Raw genomic sequence first — 7,243 nt, forward strand, 5'->3', positions numbered from 1 at the left:
ATCGAGCCCCGCATCGGGCTCTCTGCTCAGCAGGGAGCCTGCTTTCTCCTCTCTCTCTCTGTCTGCCTCTCTGCCTACTTGTGATCTCTGTCTGTCAAATACATAAATAAAATCTTAAAAAAAAAAAAATCTCTGAAACAATTGTTGGTCAGAGAGAAAACCCAAACCAAAATTGCAAAATTAATATTTAAAGAATATTAAACACAAAAATACTGCGTTTCAGTAAGCCAAACAAAGCTCAAAGTCACACAGAGCTAGAAAGTTGCAACCACTGACTGAAGACGCTTCACTGACCCAAGCCTACAAAGGACAGTCCTTCCAAATAGAACTAAATCAGCCACAGAACTTAAAAAATACTGACTTTGGCTCTCTAATATGGTAACCACTAACCACATACCACTAATTATACCTGAAATACAGCTAGTTCTAACTGAGATGTGTTGTAAACATAAAATATGCGCCACATCCTAAAGACTTTATTTGAGAAAAGGAATATAAATTTGTTTTTATATGTTGATTTCCTGTTGAAGTGATACAATGACTATAGGGGATTAAATAAAACATATTAAAAATAATTTCATATCTTTTTTTTTTTACTTTTTTCATGCAGCTATCAGGATATTTTAAATTATATTTGGCTTGCATCTGTGGCTGGCATAATATCTCTATGGAACCGTGATACTATAAACAGATAATGAAACAAAAGAGACAGTCCAAGAAAAAAAAATGAGTACTTATAGGAATTTTGTTTATGATAATGGTGGCGTTTAAAATCAATAAGGAAAGACAGATTGTTCAATAACTCTTGTTAAGATAACAGGTTAGCCATCTTGAAACAAAAAAGAAAGTTGGATAACTGCTTCCACACTTTATTATAACAGAAATTCCAGGTGGATCAAAGATTAAAGTCTTTGGATTGTAATCATTAAGGAAATCATTAAATGATAGAATAAAGCACTAGAGAATTTTAAAAACCAAATTGGTTTTTAATCTTATGACACAAATCCCAGAATCTATAAAGAAAAAGGTTGATAAACTTTATTTCATTAAAAATGAAGTTCTGGGGGCAGCTGGGTGACTCAGTGGGTTAAGCCTCTGCCTTCGGCTCAGGTCATGATCTCAGGGTCCTGGGATCGAGCCCCTGCATCAGGCTCTCTGCTCAGCGGGGAGCCTGCTTCTCCCTCCCCTCCCTCTGCCTACTTGTGATCTCTGTCTGTCAAATAAATAAATAAAATCTTTAATAAATAAATATATAAATAAAAATAAAGTTCTGTAAGACAAGAAACACTGTAACCAAAGGTAAATGACAGATTTTAACAGATTTTTCTTTAAAAACGAGGTAAGAGCCAAGAAGCCCTTTAACAGATGAATGGATAAAGAAGATATGGTCCATATATACAATCAAATACTATGCCTTCATCAGAAAAGATGAATACCCAACATTTGTATCAACATGGATGGGACTGGAGGAGATTATGCTGAGTGAAATAAGTCAAGCAGCAAGATAACTATATGATAACTATATAGTTTCACTTACTTGCGGAGCATAAGGAATAACACGGAGAACATTGGGAAAAGGAGAGGAGAAGGGTGTTGGGGGAAATCAGAGGGGGAGATAAATCATGAGAGACTGTGGACTCTGAGAAATAAACTGAGTGTTTAAGAGGGGTGAGGGGGTGGGAGTGGGTGTTTGGGTGAGCCTGGTGGTGGGCATTAAGGAGGGCACGTATTACATGGAGCACTCGTGTGATGCATAAACAATGAATCTTGGAACACTGAAAAAATCAAGTTAAAAAAATAATAAAAAAGTATAATAAAAACTTGGTAAGCTGATTCTAAAATTTTAAATGTTAAGAAGCAAGAATGAGAAAGATATTCTTACTAGGTGAGAGGATTTGCTCTACCAGATATCAAGACTTATTATAAAGCTATAGTTTATAAGACAGTATGGTGGGCACCTGGGTGGCTCAGTTGGTTAAGCATCAGCCTTTGGCCCAGGTCATGACACCGGAGTCCTGGGATAGAGCCCCTCGTTGGGCCCCTTGTTCAGCAGGGAGTCTGATTTTCACTCTGCCCTTCACCCCACTTGTGCTCTCTCTCTCTCTCAAATAAATAAATTAATAAAATCTGTATATATATATATATATATATATATATATATATATATAAAGGCAGTATGGTTTTGATGTAGTGATAGACAAAGAAAAGAATGATATGGAAGATGTAGCATAGAAATAAGTCTATGCGTAAATGGACAGGATTTACAAACTTCAAACTAAGGCAGTGCAGAAAAGATGGTCTTTTCCATTGATGTAGTAGCTGAGGACTCTCTGAGGACTGAAGGTGAGGGAATGCCCTAACTTGTAACATTTGTCCATACCCATGGTGCCAATACTCCCAGCATGGCTTATTTCAGGTTACCCAAACATTAAAAATCTTCTCATAAAACCCCTGAAATTTTAACAATCAACTCTCATGAGTTCCAGGACAGCACTCAATAAATGCTATTTGGGACAACTGAGTATCCATTTGGATAAAATTCATTAAGAAAGAAGACAGGCAACCCAAATTAAAAAATGAGCCAAGGAGATAAACAGGCACTTCACAAAGAGGAATCCAGATGGACAATAAACAATGAATAGCTATCCAACCACTTTAGTAGTCAGGGAAATGCAAACTAAAACCACAATTAAATATAACTGCACACCTACCAGATTGACTAACATTCAAAGATCACCAGTACCATCTGTCCATGAAGCTGTGAAGTAATGGTGACTTGTACATTGCACATGTGAGAGTCAGTTGGTGCAACCACTTAGGAAATAAGTTTGGCAGGGCCTACTAAAGTTACCTATGTATGTATCTTGTGATCCAGGAATTCCATTCCTAGGTACATACCCTATAACTCATGTCACAAAAATGCATATACAAGTATATGTATACCAACATTACCCATCATTACTGAATCTAAAAAAACACCTAAATATCTATCCACAGAAAAATAGATAGCAAAATGCAGCATATTTATATAAAGACCTATTACATAGGCATGAAAATAGATATGTCATTGCTTCAAAAATAATGTGGTTGAATCTAACAACTATAATGATGCATAAAAGAAGAAAAGAAGAATAAATATGTCCTTTTATGTAACATTTTGACATAGATGAAAGAATAATTTTGAGGGATATTATATATTATATGGGGATTCATATAATAAAGCAATTATTTAAGTAAAAGTGTCATTTCAGTGATGAGATAGAGGTCACTTCTCATGAGATGGGGAGGTGCATGACCTGGAAAGGGCATATAGAATGGAGCCGAGAACTTCTGAGGGTTGACAGTATTATCTATTTCATTTTTTTTTTTTAAGATTTATTCATTTATTTCAGACAGAGAGGGCACGCAAGGGGAAGGGGCAGAGCGAGAAGGAAAGAGAGAATCTTCAAGCAGACTCCACACTGAGCCTGAAGCCCGACTCAAGACGTGACCCCATGACCCTGAGATCATGACCTGACTGTAACCCAAGAATCAGACACTCCACCAACTGTGCCACCCAGATGCCCCAATCTCTATGTCTTAACATGGGTAGTAATTACACAATTGTAACTGCATCATGTTTTGCTTCATGATTTTTATTAGGCAGTTATTTATGTTTTACATACATTAGGTGTGCCATATTCCATAATATTATAAAACGAATTTTTTAAAAACAGAAGCACACCCACACAGCCAGTTGGGTAAGTTCAGTCAACCTTGCTTTTCATCCAGTAGGTGACAGTGCTGCAACCAGAACACTCTCGAGTAAAATCAACAGTAACAAGTTCCATGATTAAACACCTACTGTGACCAGACGCTATGTTTGTTCAAGGCCCAAAATAGTCCTGCAGGTTCACTGTCATTATTCCTATGTGCATGTCTGTAAATCACCCATCAAGTAACTCCTCTCCAGCCTACCCAGACTTGGACTAGGTCTACAGCCTGAATTTCTTGTATTCCTCATAGTCTTCAATACTGTGTGTAGGAGCAATGACAAGTTGGACCCTGAGAAGCCATTATCATGTAACCTGAAGACTTCCTCCTTTTTTCGCCCCTGAATGCCATGTGTCAAACAGGATCCAGCTTCCTGGACCACAAGAACAAGGCTGAGCGAGGCTCTATGAAACACGTATATCCTTATGCAGGCTTCCAGTCTCACACATTCAAGGGTTGAGGTCCTGCCCATAGAACTGATGGAATGCTATGCCACCTCCATACACAGGCTCCTCACCAAGAAGCTCCAGATTTCTGGGAAATTATGTTCTCTCTTTGAAAAACATTTTATGTGTTAGGTTCAGTGAGATCACTGGCATACTGATGCTGTCTTTGGCCATCGATCTTGTTCATGTCCTCCCTAAGGGCTACGTGTTCCCAGCCCCTTGGAGATGAATATACATACATTAGAAATGCCTACCAAGGCCACAATTCAGGGAGCCTTGTTTTGGCCCTCTGCAAATTTGTTAAAGATAATATCGTCTCTCCCCTTCCTGAGGCACAGATGGCACCACAAAAGCTAACTGAGGGGAAGCTGTCAATTTGGAGCATGCGAGCCCTTTGATCTTACCACAGTGCCCTTCTGTGTGTCCCTTCACTCTCTAAAATCCGTGGACTAAGGTCCAGACTTTGTGGAGAATAGTGTCCTAGCTGCCCGGATTGTCGCCCACCCAATCCTCCCTGTCAGTTAAGTTACCCTGAATAAAATAAAACTGTGTAAACAGCAGAGTCAGCTGCTTCGTTTTCTCGTCTCCGAGTGCCTTCTCCGTATAGGGGGTCCTTTTTAATGTCCCTCCCTCACCTTCTAACAGGTTCCCTGTCTTTTCCCATCTGGAGAAAGTGATTAAGAAAAGAAAAATTGTCCCACTGGTTTGGGTAAGCTAGTGAGTTATGATTTTCATTTAGCACATGTCTTTTTTCTTCCTTTAACTTGAATTCTTTGGGCTCAATAGAACGAGCTCCTTATCTGTAAGGGAGTCTCCCTGTTACCTGTTAGTCTCTTCATGCCTGGGAGTGGGGAGAGAGTGGTCACTCAGTCCAGCGCCATCCAGGGGGAGACAAGTACCTGTGTCGTCATCTCCGTTGCCCCCTTCCTATGTCTTTGCGTAATGGCTACAGGCCAGCGCAGACTAGAAAATGCCTACCACCTGGGCTGCTGCTCCGAATTGCATTCCCTGCACATTGTATGCTCGGAGCACAGGGAAACAGCACTGCCTCAGCTTTCTGGGCTTCTCCCATATCCAAACCATGGGGCATCTGGGTGGTTCAGTCAGTTAAGCATCTGCCTTCGGCTCAGTTCATGATCCCAGGGTCCTGGGATAGAGTCCTGCATCAAGCTCTCTGCTCAGCAGGAAGCCTGTTTCTTCTCCCTCTGCATGCTGCTCCCCCTGCTTGTGCTCTCTCTCTCTCTCTCTCTCTGTCACATAAGTAAATAAAATCTTTAAAAAAAAAAAAAAACCCTTATGAAGAAACAAATACCTCCAGGCCTCGATGTTTTTATTTTAAAATACTCCAAGCAAAGAACAAACTATCTTTTCTTGGGTGGGACTATTTTTCCAGCCCACTTAGGCAGAAACCTTGCAGGTTCCCAGGCCCAGTGATTGTTCAGGGATATCGTGATTTTCAACCTTGATGAAAATTTCAGTGATGTCTTTGATAAAGTAGCCTATGAGCCAACAGCTCTTGCTATGTAAACCGATGCAAATCGGATCAGGACTGTCATCCTATTCAACTCTGGGCTCTTTTAAGGTTACTATACATAGCACGTGATTAAAACAACAGACTCGGAAGCTAGAACCCTTGGGTTTGCATCTGGGCCCCTCTATGCAGTTCTTTATGCCTTAGTTTCTTCACCTGTAAAATGCAAATAACAATAGCATTTATCTCCTGAGTTTGCTGTGAGGATTGAAGACATTTACATAAAGAGTGCCTGGCATATGAACCCCTATTTGTACCGGCTCTTGTCAAAGGAACAATATGGAGCAGTGGATAAAGGCCTCCCTGCCTGGGTTTGCATCTGTTACTCCCTAGCTGCGTAACTTTGGGTACTTGTCTTACCTCTGAGCCTCAGGTACCTCATCTGCCAACCTGAGGATAAATAACAGTACCCACCTGAAAGGGCTGATTGCAGGACCAAGTGGCACAATAAAAGTAAAGCCCTTAGAGCAATGCCAAGTGCACGGAAAATGCCAGACAGGAGTTAACTATCATTAATGTCATGTCCACAGTCCACTAGAGGTTGCTGTTCACACTGTGGCTCCCAGGGCCCAGCAAGGACCTGAGGCACGTTCTAAACACACCAGGTTTCACTCTGGTGGGAGCTAGGATTATCTGACTGCTAAGTACATCTTCCTGAATTCCACTCCAATGAAATCAACAGATAACAAGTTCAGCAGATCCTTTCTGGAAAGCATGGTAGAGAATATAAGGCAGGAAGACAGTCACTTCTCTAATCGAGCCAGGGGCATGTAAATTGTTTGCTCAGTGGGTTAAGCCACTGCCTTCGGCTCAGGTTGTGATCTCAGGGTCCTGGGATCGAGTCCCGCATCGGGCTCTCTGCTCAGCAGGGAGCCTGCTTCCTCCTCTCTCTCTCTCTGCCTGCCTCTCTGCCTCTCTCCTAAGATGGCAAATGCCAGCTTCTGGGTGGTAGCAGTAAGGGCTACAGGTACTCAAATGTGGCATCTGTCCTCACAGGAGAGACAAGACTCCTCGTCTGAGAATCGGGATGTCCTTATGGCAGGTGGGGAATCCTTGTAACAGCCAGTGATTTCACCCAGCAGAACTCCCTGTTTTGAAACAGACCATACAACACACAGAATTTACTAGACAACAGGGACCCTGAATGATCCAGGGTCATCTTCACTAAATATGAACTTCGTGTGGTCTGCGGCGCGGTGGCAATCCAGTGGCAGCAATAGATCAGCAGACACACAGCCTTAGAAGGCTTTTTCTAGGTGCAAAGTGAAATGGCCACTCTGAGAGGGATTCCAAGTGTGACCCCAGTCACGTTGCCCTCCGTGTGCGCTGGTGGAGTTGATCGGCCTACTTCACCGGCTTCAGAACAGGCAGCGCCATCATGGCCACGATCCCCTAAGTGTAGGCTCTATTGCAAAACCATTCAGTGCATTAAAAAACCAACAAAACCAACAAACACATGAAAAACACACCAATTTCCTGAACTGATGCCAGCCACAGATTCCTCAAAAATGTA

This window comes from Mustela nigripes, chromosome 3 (assembly GCF_022355385.1).
Source record: "Mustela nigripes isolate SB6536 chromosome 3, MUSNIG.SB6536, whole genome shotgun sequence".
NCBI lineage: Eukaryota > Metazoa > Chordata > Mammalia > Carnivora > Mustelidae > Mustela > Mustela nigripes.